Below are 17950 nucleotides of genomic sequence, written 5' to 3'. Positions count from 1 at the left end.
CAACTGGGTACTGGTTTTGCTTTGGCTCCATCCATTCTTTCTGGAGTTATTTCTCCACTGATCTCCAGTAGCATACTGGACACCTACCGACCTGGGGAATTCCTCATTCAGTATCCTATCATTTTGCCTTTTGATACTGTTCATGGGGTTCTCAAGGCAAGTATACTGAAGTGGTTTGTCATTCCCTTCTCCCGTGGACCACATTCTGTCAGAACCGCACAACTGCACTCATCTCACACACTAGTAAAGTCATGCTCAAAATTCTCCAAGCCAGGCTTCAGCAATACGTGAACCGTGAACTTCCAGACGTTCAAGCTGGTTTTAGAAAAAGCAGAGGAACCAGAGATCAAATTGCCAACATCCGCTGGATCATGGAAAAAGCAAGAGAGTTCCAGAAAAACGTCTATTTCTGCTTCATTGACTATGCCAAAGCCTTTGACTGTGTGGATCACAATAAACTGTGGAAAATTCTGAAAGAGATGGGAATACCAAAACACCTGAACTGCCTCTTGAGAAACCTGTGTGCAGGTCAGGAAGCAACAGTTAGAACTGGGCATGGAACAACAGACTGGTTCCAAATAGGAAAAGGAGTACATCAAGGCTGTATATTGTCACCCTGCTTATTTATTGTTCTATTCCTTTGTTTGTTGTGGTTTTTTTAGATTCTACATATAAGGATATGATACTGTGTTTATCTTTCTCTGACTTACTTCACTTAGCATGTTATGTTGCTGTGAAAGTCACTCAGTCCTGTCCTACTCTTTGCAACCCCATGGATACAGTCCGTGGAATCCTCCAGGCCAGAATACTAAAATGGGTAGCCTTTCCCTTCTACAGGGGATCTTCCCAACCCAGGGATCAAACCTAGGTCTCCTGAATTGTGGGCAGATTCTTTACCAGCTGAGCCACAAGGGAAGCCCAAGAATACTGGAGTGGGTAGCCTATCCCTTCTCCAGCGGATCTTCCCAGCCCAGGAATTGAACCAGGTCTCCTGCATTGCAGACGGATTCTTTACCAACCGAACTAGCAGGGAATCACTTAGCATAATGCCCTCCAAGTCCAACCAGGTGGCTGCAAACGGCAATATTTCATCCTTTTTATGGCTGAGTAGTATTCCATTGTGTCTGGTGTCCTCTTAAACAGGTTTCATCCTCACATTGCCCAGGACCAGTCCCCTCCCTGCCAATGCCACGCACTGAGGCCAGGTTATCTCTTCACTCCCTCCATTCCTCGCTCTTTGCCATTAAACTAAAGACAGGCCCATCCCATTTGGGCTCATTATCCCCCAGGAGACTGGGGAGATGTGTTTTGGACCCTCAAGGTCACTTTGTCCCTTTACCCCCTGGGATTTGGGTCCAGGCTGCTTTCAGGGTCTCCCTACCCCATGAGTGCAGCATCACTTAGGTATGTACGTGTGGGTAAAGGAATAGTTTGGTGGGGGGGTTCCCTAGGCCACCATTTTTCAGCTCGTTTCTTCGGAAGAGCTGCCTTTACAGGCAACCCAAGCTATTCCTCACTCTGAAACTTTACCTCGTTTCCATTTTAGAAACTGAGGGGAAACACAGAAGACTGTTGAAATAAAGCTAGACTTAACTGGGTGGAATGGGGACATTTGCTTTGCTTGTCTGAGGAGTCACTGGGCAGCTCAGAGGAATGCAGTGACAGTGGTTCTCAGGGACCAGGGGGTCCCTTATTCCACTCTTTGGGGGTGAGAGTGCTGCTGGAGATGGCACTGAATAAGACGACCGGCCCTTCCCTTGCCACCCAAGCACCTTGGTGATCCCGAGGCCATCGCTGTGCACACCCGCATTTCTGTCCAGGTTGGTCGCATAACATGACGGCCCCAATCACTGCATCCCCTAACTGCAAGGCCCTTGATCTGAAACCCCTCCCCTGCTGCCCCCATAATTCAATCTTGGTGTGACATTGTTGTCACCCCCTTGCACCTCCTACAAGGGTCATGAAGTTTCAGAATCAAAAAATAACCGAAAAATACAGTGATATTTTTAAAAGTGTTTCAGGTCAGGAAAACTTTTCTTCCAGCAAAATCTTACACAGGAGGCCCACAATCTAAAACAAGGGGAAAATGGCAGATGGGGGTCTTACCCCCATGACTCGGCTCCCACAGGAAGCTGTGTGTGACCTGCAGGCGCCCGCCTTGCTCACAGATGAGGATACATGGGGGTGACAGGTGCACAGCCAGCAGAGGCTGGGAGGGGTGGATCCGGGAGTCCCAGCTCCCTGGCCATTGTCCGTGGGGCTCGGTGTGGGCATTCTGCTCTCTTGGCAGGGCGTGGGTTCAGTGGGGATCAGGCAGGATGGGGTCACTGGGAGGGACAGGAACTGCATTCCCAATCCTATTGGGATTGTTTCCCCTAATATCCCTTCTCCCCAGGGATGCTGTGTGCTCGCTGAGATCTGGATTTTGCTGCTCTTCCATCCAGAGTTCAAAGTCATCAGCCATTCCTTTGGGGGTGGGGTGGCAATTGTCGTGGTCTATGCGCAGGTTGGAAAAGAATTTCCAAACACGGGGCAGAATGAGAGGAGAAGAGAGTTTACTAGAGCAGGAGATGCTGTTAGGCCAGTGGGCTGGCTCAAGACAGGGACAGCGCCTTTCGTGGGCTGGTAGCCAATTTTTATAGCCTCAAGAGAAAGAAACTTCCTGCTAGAAGGGTGGTGTTAGGTGATTGGTTAGGATGCTGTAGGACGGGTATTTTTGTCTAATGTGGGGTCAGGGAGCTGGCCAGTTTAGAGCAGGGGGGCTCGTGATAACACAGCTTCCCTGGTGGCTCAGACGGTAAAGAATCTGCCTGCAGTGCAGGAGACGTGGATCTGATCCCTGGGTCAGGGAGGATCCCCTGGAGAAGGGAATGGAAACCCACTCCAGTATTCTGGCCTGGAGGATTCCATGGACAGGGGAGCCTGGCGGGCTAGAGCCATGGGGTGACTTTGGTAAAGGACTCCACGGGGATGAGAGAAAAGGAGGCAGGGTGATCGGTGATGAAGGAGGAGAGAAAGAGGAGCCCGGGGATTAGCCTGAGAGGGAGGCCAGAGGACTGAGCTTTTTCTACAGCCCTCTGTCTGAATTCTGGGGTGCTCTCCTTCCTTCCCTCCTGCACCCCCTAGGGTTCCAGAGGCAGCCAGCACCCCTCATCTTTAACAAGCACCCTGATCTCAGCTTTGCTCCCCTCTTTCTCCTCAGGAGGACCTTACTACCCTGCCGAGTGCTGCCTCACCTATATGAGCCGGGCAGTCCCCCGGCAGCGTGTTTCAAGCTATTATGAGACCAGCAGCCAGTGCTCCAAGCCTGGGATCGTGTAGGTGGCACCCACACACCGCCCTGGGGGAGGGGGAGCCCGTAGGGCTGGGACGGGGGAGAATGCAGGATGGGTGCTCCCCAGAGTGCTCTCAGGTGTGTCCATAGAGAGAAGCAGCACAAGGTGGGGTGGGGGAAAGCAGACTTGGGGCTCTGGGGCCACTGGGGGGCCTGCTGGGGCCAGGAGGAAGCTGGGCCCATGGATAAGGGTGTGGGGGGGAGGGGAAAGGGGGCAAGGGACACTTCCTGGGTAGGGCAAGGAGACTGGATGGGTCTAAGGGGCCCTGAGGGGCTGGAGGGTGTATCTCAGAAAAGACGCTGGTCCTGGGCTGCCTCTAACTAAGGAAGGGGAACCAGTCTGGGCAGGATGAGGAATCTGTGAAGAAGAAAGGACTGGCTCTCGCTTCCTGGCTCCCGGAGCCTCAGTTGGTCATCCTTCTCCCCTCTTGTTCCACAGCTTCATCACCAAGACGGGCCATTACATCTGTGCCAACCCCCGTGATGGCTGGGTCCGGGACTATATCAAGGAACTGGAGGAGTGACCCAGAAGTAATGGAGGACACAGCTCGGGATTTAAAGAGAGCGGGTTGAACCACACTCCCCTTCTCCCAACTCAGCCCTAGTAGCCTCCTGGGAGCTGCCCTGAATTGAATTAAAGACCAGTCAGGCCCTTCCCTGCCCTCATTCATTTCTACTAAATATCCCCACTGGCAGCGGACTTGAGGACACTGGTGAGCCCAGCCACGCGTGCTCTGGCAGGGCAGCTCAGGGTGCTGCCCTCAGCCTCATGCTTCACTCTGCAGAAGTTTGGCCAGACCCTGGTGCAAAAAGAAATGGGTCAGGTCTGCCATGGAGGTAGAGACAAACTGAGCAGGAAGTGAGGAAGACATGCTGTGTAAAGGCTACCTTGAGACAGCAGTGACCACAATAAAGCAGATACTATTTTTATAGCACATCCATAGTCCAGACACTCTGCTAAAGGCGTCTATGTGCATTCATCTATTTAAGCTTCACAAGGAAAGCTTGATTTTGCAGCTAAATCTTCATAAACGCCTCTCTGTAACAGTCAAATTCTATACATAGTCTTCATTGTATGCTTTTCCCAAGGCCTTTGTCCCCTGCTGGCTAAGAAAGGAATGATTGATGGACAAATTTTATCCACTTCTTCCCCATCCACATACACACATCAGGTTGCACTATATTGTTTTATTCATTTTTGTGTACTGCACAAGGCATAGCAAAAAGTCTGGCCCACATCAGGTGCTCAGGAAGTGAATGGATGAGTGGTAGATGCATGGTTGGGTGGTGGATGAACGGGTAGATGGATGAATGCATAGATGAATGAATGGATGGTGCATAGATGGATGGGTGGATGGATAGATGCATAGATGGGCGGGTGGATAAATGGATGACTAGATCAGTGAATGGATGGATGGGTGGATAGTGCATGGTGGATGACTGAGTCGATGGATGCATAAATGGATGGATGGATAGATGGATGGATGGATGGATAGTGGATGGTGGATGAATGGGTGGATGGATGCATAAATGGATAGGTGGACAGATGGGTGGATGGATGGATAGTGGATGAATGGGTGGATGGATGCATAAATGGATGGATGGGTGGATGGATGGATGGGTAGTGGGTTGTGGATGAATGGGTGGATGGATGGATAGATGGGTGGACAGATGGGGGGATGGATGGATGGATAGTGGATGGTGGATTAATGGGCGGATGGATGCATAAATGGATGGATGAGTGGATAGATGGATGGATGGATAGTGGATGGTGGATGAATGGGCGGTTGGATGCATAAATGGATGGATGGATAGATGGGTGGATGGATAGTGAATGGTGGATGAATGGGTGGATGGATGAGTGCATAGATGGGTGGATGAATGGATGGTGGATGGGTGGATAGACGGAATGAGAAAGGAACCAAGAGGAAGCTTATGCTCCAGCTGACCCCAAAGGCTCTCAGACCGCTCTTCTCGGTTCAAGGAGCTCTGCATACACGGAGGAAGAGCACACCCAGTGTAGGCACTGTGACCACACTCCCTGGTCTCCAGCCCTCCACAAAGACCAGGAGGGGGCCTGGAGCAAAGGCACAGCAGGCTTCCTCATACCTCCTCTCCTCCACAAACAGAGGTTAAGGGGGTATCTCATATACCTACCCCTCTACCCTCATAAAAAGCCACAGCCTTACCACCACTAACTGCCTTGAACCCACCAGGGCTAATTGCATTGCCTGTTTTTCCCTATTTTATAAGCAGTCTTGCCAAACAGCAAGACCCACAAGGAGTTTTGACGTCCTTGTTTCCCCACGCACCGCCCCCCTCCCCCGACAACTCCCATCTCTTGAAACATTCCCTCATGCCTCTAGAGGTCAGTCCATCAAAGATCAAATCCTCTCACTTCTCTGAAAGCTGCCTTCAGCCTGGAACAGGGTTCTGAGGCAGTTTGAAAAGAGAAGATACTGATTGGCAGGTCCGTGTGCCCACGCTAAGTCATTTTGTAGCCCACCAAGCCCCTCTACTGGAGTGGGTTGCCATGCCCTCCTCCAGGGTATCTTCCCGACCCAGGGATCAAACCTGCATCTTCTGCAACTCCTGCACTGCGGGCGGATTCTTTATCATTGAGCCACCAGGGAAGCCCGAGGGGTCAGGTCCAGCTTTAGCCAAAGCCAAGGGTAGAAGCTGGAACTCTGGAACCCAGAAGCAGGTTGTCAGGTTCACCGTGTTGCACGGCCCTCTGCCAGCCATGATTGGCCGCGGTGGAAGATTGGATTAACCCACACTGAGGGCACCCAGGCTTTCCAGGTGGCGCTAGGGGTAAAGAACTCACCTGCCAATGCCGGAGACCTCAGAGAAGGTGGTTTGATCCCTGGGTTAGAAAGATCCCCTGGAACAGGATATGGCAACCCACTCCCGTATTCTCGCCTGGTGGGCTACAGTCCATGGGGTCGCAAATAGTTGGACATGACTGAAGAGACTTTACCCGCACGCACGAGGGCACCCAGGAGGGATCAGCCGATTAGACCTGAAACTGGTTCCCAGTCCAAGGTCCAAAGAGGTAAATGAGAGCATCGACAAATGAGACAAACATTTCAACAAACAGGGACCCAAAGATCTGACACTTTAGGAACTGGGGGAAGAGTCTTAGTGGCATAATCCGCAACAAGCACGTGTGAGTTCCACCGTGTTGTCCTTGGACGGGGGCTGCGGGAGCATTCTCTTCCGAGGCCACTGAACCCGACCCTTGCCTCAGTCTGTGCTCTCGCTAACCCTGCTTTCCGTTTGCCTCCCGAAGACTGGGCACCTGGGGAAAAGGTCGGTTCAACTCTCCGTCTTCTTTCCCAAAGTAGAGATAAGGGCAGGGAACATGATGAAGCCACACAGATTCTGTTTTCAGGACTACCTATCTGGCTCCGTGGTGAGGAATCCACCTGCCAATGCAGGAGACGTAGGTTCAATCCCTGGGTCAAAAATCTCCACTGGAGGAGGGCATGGCAACCCACCCCAGTATTCTGGCCTGAAGAATCCCACAGAGGAGCCTGGTGGGTTACAGTCCAAGGGGCCACAAAGAGTCAAGTCGACTTAGCAACTAAACGCATCTGCCTCCTACCCATGTGAGATTTATTTAGCCTCTCTAAGCCTCAGGGGCCTCATCTGCAAAATGGGAATAAAGTCTCTTCTCCCCTCTGTGAAGTTTAAGTAAAATAGGGCCTGAAGTGTGCTGACACCCAGCACGTGTTCTCCACACTTTCCCTTTCTCTTTTCCTTCAGGCAGATGCAAATATTAGCAAACAACTGTGCACCAGACCCCGCCCTCCAGTGACCCCTTTTCAGCGTCTCTCCTCCCCCACCCACTCTGAAGTGGTCAGCATCCAGAGAGCTGAGGGCCCCGCGTGGACGACCAGCAAGGAAGGAGACTGTGTCCGCCCAGCCTCCCCTGGAGCCTGACTGCCCACCGAGAGGATGAAGGTCTCCATGGCTGCCCTCTTTCTCCTCATCCTCACCATCACTTCTGCTGTTCACAGTCAGCCAAGTGAGTCCACCTGTCCCTGGAGGGCGGCACCGAGGAAAGGGAACAGGGAGCGAGCAGCGAGGTGATGCCAAGAGTGCTCTCAGGTCTCCGTCATCAGCCCCAGGTCCCCTCCCCTCCTGCACTCAGAGCTGCTGCGCACCAGCCCCTTGTAAGCAGAGCTGAGCTGTGGTCCATATCCGCTGGGGTTGGGCTGTTTCAGGAAGCTGAGTCGAAGTCACATCAGGAGTCCTGCGGACACAGCAGGAATGATCATTTAGGAGGAAGAGCCAAGGAAGGAGCGAAAGGGACAATCATAAACGTATGTGATGAGGAGGAAGGTGAGCCAAGTGGGTGGGAAAAGCCATTCTCTGGCAGGGTAGGACCAAGGGAGTCAGGGAGGCCGGCGGAGGGACATTTGGGGCTAAGCCCAAGACAGGGAGTCTGAAGCTAGACACCCCTTGCGGGCAGAGTCTGTTGTAGATTTCTGGGACTATCATGGAAGCCAAAAGACGCCCCAGTGGGATGCCCACATGTGCCATTTGAGGGTTTCTGGACCCCTGTCTCCATCTCCCAGTTCAGTTCAGTTCAGTTCAGTTCAGTCGCTCAGTCGTGTCCGACTCTCCGCGACCCCATGAATCACAGCACGCCAGGCCTCCCTGTCCATCACCAACTCCCGGAGTACACTCAAACTCATGTCCACAGACTCGGTGACGCCATCCAGCCATCTCATTCTCCGTCGTCCCCTTCTCCTCCCGCCCCCAACCTTTCCCAGTATCAGAGTCTTTTCCAGTGAGTCAACTCGTCGCATGAGGTGGCCAAAGTATTGCAGTTTCAGCTTTAGCATCAGTCCCTCCAATGAACATCCAGGATTGATCTCCTTTAGAATGGACTGGTTGGATCTCCTTGCAGTACAAGGGACTCTCAAGAGTCTTCTCCAACACCACAGTTCAAAAGCATCGATTCTTCGGGGATCAGCCTTCTTCACAGTCCAACTCTCACATCCATACATGACCACGGGAAAAACCATTGCCTTGACTAGACGGACCTTTGTTGGCAAAGTAATGTCTCTGCTTTTTAATATACTATCAAGGTTGGTCATAACTTTCCTTCCAAGGAGTAAGCGTCTTTTAATTTCATGGCTGCAATCAGCATCTGCAGTGATTTTGGAGCCCAAAAAAACAAAGTCTGACACTGTTTCCACTGTTTTTCCATCTATTTCCCATGAAGTGATGGGACCAGATGCCATGATCTTTGTTTTCTGAATGTTGAGCTTCAAGCCAACCTTTTCACTCTCCTCTTTCAGTTTCATCAAGAGGCTTTTGAGTTCCTCTTCACTTTCTGCCATAAGGGTAGTGTCCTCTGCATATCTGAGGTTATTGATATTTCTCCCAGCAATCTTGATTCCAGCTTGTGCTTCTTCCAGCCCAGCGTTCCTCATGATGTACTCTGCATATAAGTTAAATAAGCAAGGTGACAATATACAACCTTGACGTACACCTTTTCCTATTTGGAACCAGTCTGTTGTTCCATGTCCAGTTCTAACAGTTGCTTCCTGACCTGCATACAGGTTTCTCAAGAGGCAGGTCAGGTGATCTGGGATTCCCATCTCTTTCAGAATGTTCCACAGTTTATTGTGATCCACACAGTCAAAGGCTTTGGCATAGTCAATAAAGCAGAAATAGATGTTTTTCTGAAACTCTCTTGCTTTCTCCATGATCCAGCGGATGTTGGCAATTTGATCTCTGGTGCCTCTGCCTTTTCTAAAACCTGCTTGAACATCTGGGAGTTCACGGTTTACATACTGCTGAAGCCTGGCTTGGAGAATTTTGAGCATGACTTTACTAGCGTGTGAGATGAGTGCAATTGTGCGGTAGTTTGAGCATTCTTTGGCATTGCCTTTCTTTGGGATTGGAATGAAGACTGACCTCTTCCAGTCCTGTGGCCACTGCTGAGTTTTCCAAATCTGCTGGCATATTGAGTGCAGCACTTTCACAGCATCATCTTTCAAGACTTGAAATAGCTCAACTGGAATTCCATCACCTCCACTAGCTTTGTTAGTAGTGATGCTTTCTAAGGCCCCCTTGACTTCACATTCCAAGATGTCTGGCTCTAGGTCAGTGATCACATTATCGTGACTATCTTGGTCGTGAAGATCTTTTTTGTACAGTTCTTCTGTGTATTCCTGCCACCTCTTCTTAATATCTTCTGCTTCTGTTAGGTCCATACCATTTCTGTCCTTTATCGAGCCCATCTTTGCATGAAATGTTCCCTTGGAATCTCTAATTTTCTTGAAGAGGTCTCTTGTTTTTCCTATTCTGTTGTTTTCCTCTATTTCTTTGCATTGATCACTGAGGAAGTCTTTCTTATCTCTCCTTGCTATTCTTTGGAACTCTGCATTCAGATGCTTATATCTTTCCTTTTCTCCTTTGTTTTTCACCTCTCTTCTTTTCACAGCTATTTGTAAGGCCTCCTCAGACAGCCATTTCACTCTTTTGCATTTCTTTTCCATGGGGATGGTCTTGGTCCCTGTCTCCTGTACAATGTCACAAACCTCCGTCCAGAGTTCATCAGGCACTCTATCAATCAGATCTAGTCCCTTAAATCTAATTCTCACTTCCACTGTATAATCATAAGGGATTTGATTGAGGTCATATCTGAATGGTCTAGTGGTTTTCCCTACTTTCTTCAATTGAAGTCTGAACTTCGCAATAAGGAGTTCATGATCTGAGCCACAGTCAGCTCCTGGTCTTGTTTTCGCTAACTGTATACAGCTTCTCCATCTTTGGTTGCAAAGAATATAATCAATCTGATTTCGGTGTTGACCATCTGGTGATGTCCATGTGTAGAGTCTTCTCTTGTGTTGTTGGAAGAGGGTGTTTGCTATGACCAGTGTATTCTCTTGACAAAACTCTATTAGCCTTTGCCCTGCTTCATTCCGTGCTCCAAGGCCAAATTTGCCAGTTACTCCAGGTGTTTCTTGACTTCCTACTTTTGCATTCCAGTCCCCTATAATGAAAAGGACATCTTTTTTGGGTGTTAGTTCTAAAAGGTTTTGTAGGTCTTCATAGAACCAATTAACTTCGGCTTCTTCAGCATTACTGGTTGGGGCTTAGGCCTGGATTACTGTAATATTGAATGGTTTGCCTTGGAAACGAACAGAAATCATCCTGTCATTTTCAAGATTGCATCCAAGTACTGCATTTCGGACTCTTTTGTTGACCATGATGGCTACTCCATTTCTTCTAAGGGATTCCTGCCCACAGTAGTAGATATGATGGTCATCTGAGTTAAATTCACCCATTCCAGTCCATTTTAATTCACTGATTCCTAGAATGTCGACGTTCACTCTTGCCATCTCTTGTTTGACCACTTCCAATTTGCCTTGATTCATGGACCTAACATTCCAGGTTCCTATGCAATATTGCTCTTTACAGCACCGGACCTTGCTTCTATCACTGGTCACATCCACAACTGGGTATTGATTTTGCTTTTGCTCCATCCCTTTATTCTTTCTATAGTTATTTCTCCACTGAGCTCCAGTAGCATACTGGGCACCTACTGACCTGGGGAACTCCTCATTCAGTATCCTATCATTTTGCCCTTTGTTACTGTTCATGGGGTTCTCAAGGCAAGTATACTGAAGTGGTTTGCCATTCCCTTCTCCAGTGGACCACATTCGGCTGTGGTCCATGTGATCAGACTGGCTAGTTTCCTGTGATTATGATTTCAGTATGTCTGCCCTCTGGTGCCCCCTAGCAATACCTACCGTCTTATTTGGGTTTCTCTTACCTTGGTCGTGGAAAATCTCTTCACAGCCGCTCCAGCAAAGTGCAGCCGCTGGGTATCTCCTCAAAGCCGCCCCTCCTGACCTTGAAGGCGGAGTAGCTCCTCTCGGCCCTCCTGCGCCCGCACAGCCACCGCCTGTTGGACGTGGGGTAGCTCCTCTCGGCCGCCGGCCCTGGCCTCAGGCGTGGGGTAGCTTCTCACGGCCGCACCTCTTTGCGTCGTTCGTTGCGCCTGGGCCGGTGTCTCTCGCGTCCCGTCTGCGCCGCCGGGGCCGGCGTCTCTCGCGTCGCAGCCTAGGGCTAAAAAATATTTGTAGAAAAGAGAAAAGGGGTTGAAGGAGATTGAAAGGCTTTGGAGCCATGAGATGGATGCATGGGCTCTGCCTCTACCAGCATTTATCAGAGTTGGTGACAGGCAAGGGACCAGAGACTCAGGCCATCTCTCAGTGCATACCTGCCTTCAATGGCCCCAGCCCTTGCTCTCTCCCTAAGGCTTCCCTTGGCGCATGGTCTGGCTGGATTCTGCCTTTGTGAACACTCGGGGGAGCGAGGGTCACACACACCGTGTAATCTGCCCACACACTCTCAGGATGCCCCTGGTCTTTGTAAACATCGCATTAGAGAACCAGGGTCACTGCGGGTAGAGGTGCCTCCTGGGGATGGGAGGGGGCAGCAGTGCCCTTCGGGAAGGTCAGGCAGGAAGAAAAATGGCCCTGCCAAAGCATGGATCAGCCAAATGGTGCCCTGGAGACGTCTCAAGCTTTGCTACCTACTGGACGCAAGTGTCAGGGATTTGCACTCTGCAGGTCTGGGGGCTGGGGAAGGTGATATCCTTGAATGATGAGCAGTCAGGGGAGCTCAAGGGAGACAGCGCTACCAGCCAACCAAGTCTGGCCTCTGGGAGTGTCAGAGAGAGGGGGAGAGAGCACTTTCCAGGCCAGTAGAGTGGCCATTACCACCATTAGCTCTTTAAAAAAAAAAGAAGTTTTTATTTTGTATTGGAGTACAGACATTAACAATGTTGTGATACTTTCAGGTGGACAGCGAAGGAACTCAGCCATCTGTATCCGTTTAAGCATTCTCCCTACCATCAGCTCGTAGTCACAAGCACCGACACTTTCCACGCCAGACTCTGAGTTAAGGGTTTTGCAAGCATTTTCTCAGCTCATCCTCACCACGATCCTAGGACATAACTTTTTTTTTTATTATTATTGATTTATGTTTATTGAAGTATAGTTGATTTACAATGTTGTTAATTCCTGTTATACAGCAAAGTGATTTGGTTGTACATATATATATGCCTTCTTTTTAAATATTGTTTCGTTATGGTGTGTCATAGGATATTTTGTTACTTGCAGAATAATTGTTTTACAATGTTGTGTTTGTTCCTGCTGGCCAATGCTGTGAATCAGCTGTATGTCTGCACACATCCTCACCCTCTTGGGCCTCGCTCCCACCCATCATCCCACCCCTCTACGTCAACACAGAGCACCTAGCTGACGCCCTAGGTTATACAGCAGCTTCCCACTAGCTATCTGTTTTACACAGGATAGCGTATATATGTCAAGGCTACTCTCTCAATTCATCCTGCCTTCTCCTTCCCCTATTGCATAGGATGGAACTTTTTTACCTTCATTTAATGGGTGAAGACATCCAAAGAGGTTAAGAAATTTGCCCGTGATTCAAGTCATTTAGTCAAGACTCTAACCCATGCTGTCAGGCCCCAAAACTTAAAACACAAGCCTTTTCCCCTTGCCCTGACTTCTCCTGTTCATCACTGTATCTCAGCCTCCCCCCCGACCTCAGCTTCTCTGGTGCCTCTAGGACAGAATCCGGGCTCCCCGACATAGTTCAGAAGGAGTGCAGACCTCCCCGCCCTCTTTAATATCCTCTTCCTACTTCTTCCTTCCCACCTTGCCCTGCGGTTCCTGGAACTGCTCTATCCTCCCAGACACGCTGAACTTCCCCCACCTCAGGCCTCCACATATTTCTTTCTTCCAGATCCCATGACCCCTCTGTCTGCCTAAGTCCTGCTCGTCCCTCAGGAATCCTCTCAGACACCACCTGCTGTGGGACTTCTTCCTCAACCACCCAGGCTGGGTTAGGCGCTCCTTGTTCTGTTCCCATAGCCCCTTGCAGCAAATTCTACTCTATCCCAGACCACATTCTCTTGTAGTGTTTATCTTTTCACTTTGCTTTTACACCCAGACTGGTCTGTAAGGCACACAAGAGTAGCGACTGTATCTTCCACATGTTCTAACCCCCATAGAGCCTGGCTTGTAATAGGAGCTCAATACGTGTTTGCCCAGTCAAGTTCATCAGCAAATGTGAATCCCCTCGTCCTTTGTACTTCATGAAGCTCAGTCTAGAGGCTGAAAGACCTATAGAAGAGTCATCTTTTTCACTTGTCTGTTACCCATCCAGCTACCATCAATCCCTGCTGACAGATGGCTTTGCCATCAGAAGAACGGACAAAATGCAAGAGATGGGAGATGGAGGTGGGCAGCCATGGGCTCCCTCTCTGCCTTCTTAACTCAGCTTTCAATGTCATTCCCTCAGAAATCCCTGAGTCGGTGAACCCTCCACCCACCCGCTGCCTGAAGTGTCATTAGAAAGTATTGCCAAGAAAACTGGTGGTGGGATACAGACAGGCCCTCAACTGTTACCTGCCAGCAATCAGGTAAGCACCGTCCTGCAGACATTTACAGGGAGCGGGAAGGGGAGCCCAAGGCTGGATCGGGGTACACGGAACCAAGTATCTGTGCTAGAACAGGGGAGTAGCAGTTAAGGGACCTGGGCTTTGACTCTCACAGGACAGGCCTGGGTTTTATTCTAGACTTTGCCACTTACAGAGGCACGTGGCTGGTTCATGTGGTCCAAGAAACGGTGGCCATAATGGAACCCGAGCCTGACAGTCTAGGTTGAATGGAGAAGGGCTGAAAGAAGAGATGATGAGGTCTAGAGGCCAGAGAGGGGGGCTTTTTGAGGGGACCCAGACAAGGGGGGGGGCTAGGGAGGTGGTACAGGGCACAAGGCAAGCCCCTGGTGAGCTAGAAGTGAGGGTGTGTGGACTGGAACCCTAACTGCTCCGGGGCCCCTGATGGTCTAACTCTGCCCCCACAGCTTCATCACCAAGAGAAAACAAGAGATCTGTACCAACGCCGACGACGACTGGGTTCAAGAGTACATCAAGGATCCCAGACGTCCTCTGCAGCCTCCCAGGAGGTTGGCCTGGGTTAACATCACCAGATGGGTGGAAGGTCAAGCCCAGATCCACAACTTGCCGTGGTGGTCAGGCCTCCAACGGAGCCCAAGTTTGACGTGGGGATGGTGTAACCCTGTGAAAACGCAGGCAACCTTGTTGTCTGAATGAAAAGAGTCACATTCAGAGAAACAGGCCAGAGATTCAAAACACTAAAGCATTTCAAATATAGTCTCAGTCTCCCAAGGTTGCTGGAGAAGGGCAGGGATACATCCTTAACGCTCAGCACAGCACTTTCACATCCTCTTCCTTGTCTTGCTTTCAGACCCTCACCTCCCTCCAATGCACCGGCCCATCCTGAATGATCGTGTCCCACTTCCCAACAGCCAAACCACCTCTGGCTCTCTCTGGCCTCCCACTCATTAAGAGACTCATGGGACTCTTGACTTTTCCTGTCCACCCTTATCCTTTTTCTAGATCTCTTTTTTATTCTATTATGCTTTTAAAACCTAACCTTTTGGGACTTCCCTGGTGGTCCAGTGGCTAGGACTCCGTGCTCCCAGTGCAGGGGGCCCAGGTTCAATCCTGGTCAGGGGACTAGATCCCACCCATTGCAACTAAAAAACCCCTCATGCCGCAACTAAGACCCAAGGCAGCCAAATAAACAAAAATTAAAAACAAAAAACCTAACCTTTTCTTATGGGAATAGTCAAATGCTAATGACTTTTGTCCCTGTTGCTGAGGCTTTGCTGAATTCCCCAATATTGGGTCTTCCCCAGGGTGATGTGGGTGCAGATGGTGCTGAAACAAAAGGAGGTGTCAATCCCTAGGTCCCTCCCACTGCAAGCTTTGTAGCACAGCGAAGGGCATTTGGCTAGGCTGGGGGTAAAAATCCTGGTCCAAAACTCAACCATTCAGTAAACACAATTTCCTTTATTGCCAACTTTGTTTCTAACTCCCTGCCTCCTTTCTGCTGGGATGGCAGAAACTTAACCTCAGTTTTTTCAGGGTCTTCACATTCCCCCAAGAAATTTCTCCATTTGGGGAACTGGAGCTTTTACATGGCACCGAGGCCAGAGGTGGGGGGCTTCCCTGGTGCCTCAGATGGTAAAGAATCTGCCTGTAATGCAAAAGACCTGACTTTGATTCCTGGGTTAAGGAAGATTCCCCTGGAGAAGGTAATGGCATTCTACGCCAGTATTCTTGCCTGGAGAATTCCATAGATGGAGGAGCCTGGCAGGTGACAGGTGATCGCTAAGAGTAGGACGTGACTGAGTGGCTAACACTTTCACTTTATTCTTTTTCCAGACATGGATTATTGTTTACCCCTCCTCCCTACCTCTCTGTCCCCAGCTCAACAATAGGGAGTGGACTCAGACAAAATCCAACATTCCCCCAAAATGGTATTGTGAAGCCAAAGCAAAGTCAGGCAACTAAAGCTATATGCTTTTGCTGCTAAGTCGCTTCAGTCGTGTCCAACTCTGTGCCACCCCATAGACGGCAGCCCACCAGGCTCCCCCGTCCCTGGGATTCTCCAGGCAAGAACACTGGAGTGGGTTGCTATTTCCTTCTCCAGTGCATGAAGGTGAAAAGTGAAAGTGAAGTCGCTCAGTCGTGTCTGACTGTTAGCGACCCCATGGACTGCAGCCCACCAGGCTCCTCCGTCCATGGGAGTTTCCAGGCAAGAGTACTGGAGTGGGCTGCCATTGCCTTCTCCAAAAGCTATATAGAGAAACCAATTTGGTGAAGTGATCATTGGGAAGACTGGTCTTCCAATGACTTGGATTCTGCTAAACTGACCCAAGCCTGCCCCCAGTGGTCCCCAGTGGTACTACATCATCCTGCCTCCTTGCTCCCCGACCCCAACTGAAGCTAACCCACCCAGATGCCACCTGACCCCAGCTGACCAATCACTCTCTCTTAGATGAACTTCGGACCTGAGAAACTAGCCCTGGAGCATTGTCCCAAGGGAAGGGGTCTATGAACTCGTCCGGTGAAGCCCCTGGAGCTGCCCTGTCCCTACTCCAGGCTTGGAGGTTTGGCTAACCTCAGTTCCATGAGATACCCCAGCATTCTTCCCATTATTCCTGTTTGTTTTGTGTGTTGGTTTGAATTCCTAAAGGACCATGGTGGCATTTAGCACCTCTGCAATAACATTTTGTTGGTTTAGGTCAGTTCTGTTGTGTGTGTTCACACGTACCCAACATTTTTACCATATTTAAGTGTACAATTCAGCGGCACTGAGTACTTCCATGTTGTCATGCAACCCTCACCACTATCCAGCTCCAGAACTTTTTCCTCACCCCAGACTGAAACCTCTCTTCCCTCTAAACAATCATGTCCCCCTCCTCCCTCCCCCCAGCCCTTAGGAACCGCTGTTCTACTTTCCATCACTATGAACTTGATTCCTCTAGGTACCTCTTGGCTCATTTCACATAGCACAATGTTTTCGAAATGTATCCATGTTGTCAGGGTTTCATTCCTTGCTAGGCCTGAATGATATTTCATTGTCTGTATCTACCCTGTTTTGTTCATTCATTAATCTGTCCACGGGCATCTGGGTACCCCCTTTTCTTTACACGAGCTCGAGTTAGCAGGTCTTAGCTTCTGTCATTTGTGCCAAAAGCACTTTAACTCCTGTACTGACCTGTCAATCACCACACTGGCCAGGCAGGAGCTTGGGCAGGTAAGGGCCTCAGACTCTGACCCTCCCCTTTGTCCCAGACAGAGGTCAGTGCTCCCTTCTCGTCCCTCCCTGGCTGTGCGTTCCTACTTCTGGATGCAGGGATTTCTCTCCACAATTCCTGCAATCAAAGCTAACTGTAATCAAACATCCTCCAGGAGCTCACAGCCCAGCGATGACAGAATCACCGACAGAAACAACATAGCCAAGCTGGACCTTTGCTTGCTGGAGCCAGAGTGAACATGGAGAGGGGGCAGGGCTTGGACTGACACAGGAGCCAGACCATGTTCGGTGTGTACAGCCAAGCAGGAGGTTTCAAAGTCCTTCACCAGCGCCAGGGTCAAAATCAGTGAACTTGAGTTCAAAGACCTGAGGGACAAGCTGAGGCTGAAAACAGGAAGCACAGGCTAGGGCTAGGATTCTAGCAAGCCGGAATAGAAATGTCATTATGTGTCTTTTTTTTTTTTAATCTATCAAAAGAGTTCAGAGTTGAGATGTCAGTCCAAGTCCAAAAATCTAATTGAAAAATCTGTATACAAAGTCAAATTGTCTTCCCAGCACATAATAATAAAAGTTGCCAGAAACTCCCAGTGGTTCAGAACCAAAAGTAACTTATCTCAGGTGCAATCGTTTGTTTTATTGTTGTTGTTGTTTGGGTTTTTTATTTTTATTTATTTATTTTTTTGGAGTATAATTGCTTTACAACATCGTGTTAGTTTCTGCTGTACAATGAAGTGAATCAGCTGTATGTGTACATATATCCCCTTCCTCTTGAAACTCTCTCCCATCCCAACCCCATCCCACCCTCTAGATCGTCACAGAGCACCGAGCTGAGCTCCCTGTGTTACACAGGTTTCCACTAGCTATCTATTTCATGTATGGTCATGTATTTATAGCAAACCTAAACTCTCAGTTCATCCCACCCTCCCCTTCCCCC

At 49.7% G+C, this 17950-nt stretch overlaps 1 pseudogene; it reads left to right on the top strand.

Moving 5' to 3' along the window:
• Positions 1–7294: 7294 nt before the first annotated feature.
• LOC148774803 (C-C motif chemokine 16-like) lies at positions 7295–17424 on the top strand (annotated as a pseudogene).
• The last annotated feature ends 526 nt before the right edge of the window (positions 17425–17950 follow it).

Source organism: Moschus berezovskii, chromosome 19 (genome assembly GCF_049115385.1).
Source record: "Moschus berezovskii isolate FMDL1 chromosome 19, NW_MosBer_1.0, whole genome shotgun sequence".
Taxonomy (NCBI): domain Eukaryota; kingdom Metazoa; phylum Chordata; class Mammalia; order Artiodactyla; family Moschidae; genus Moschus; species Moschus berezovskii.
This window is presented reverse-complemented; position numbering and strand designations above follow the sequence as displayed.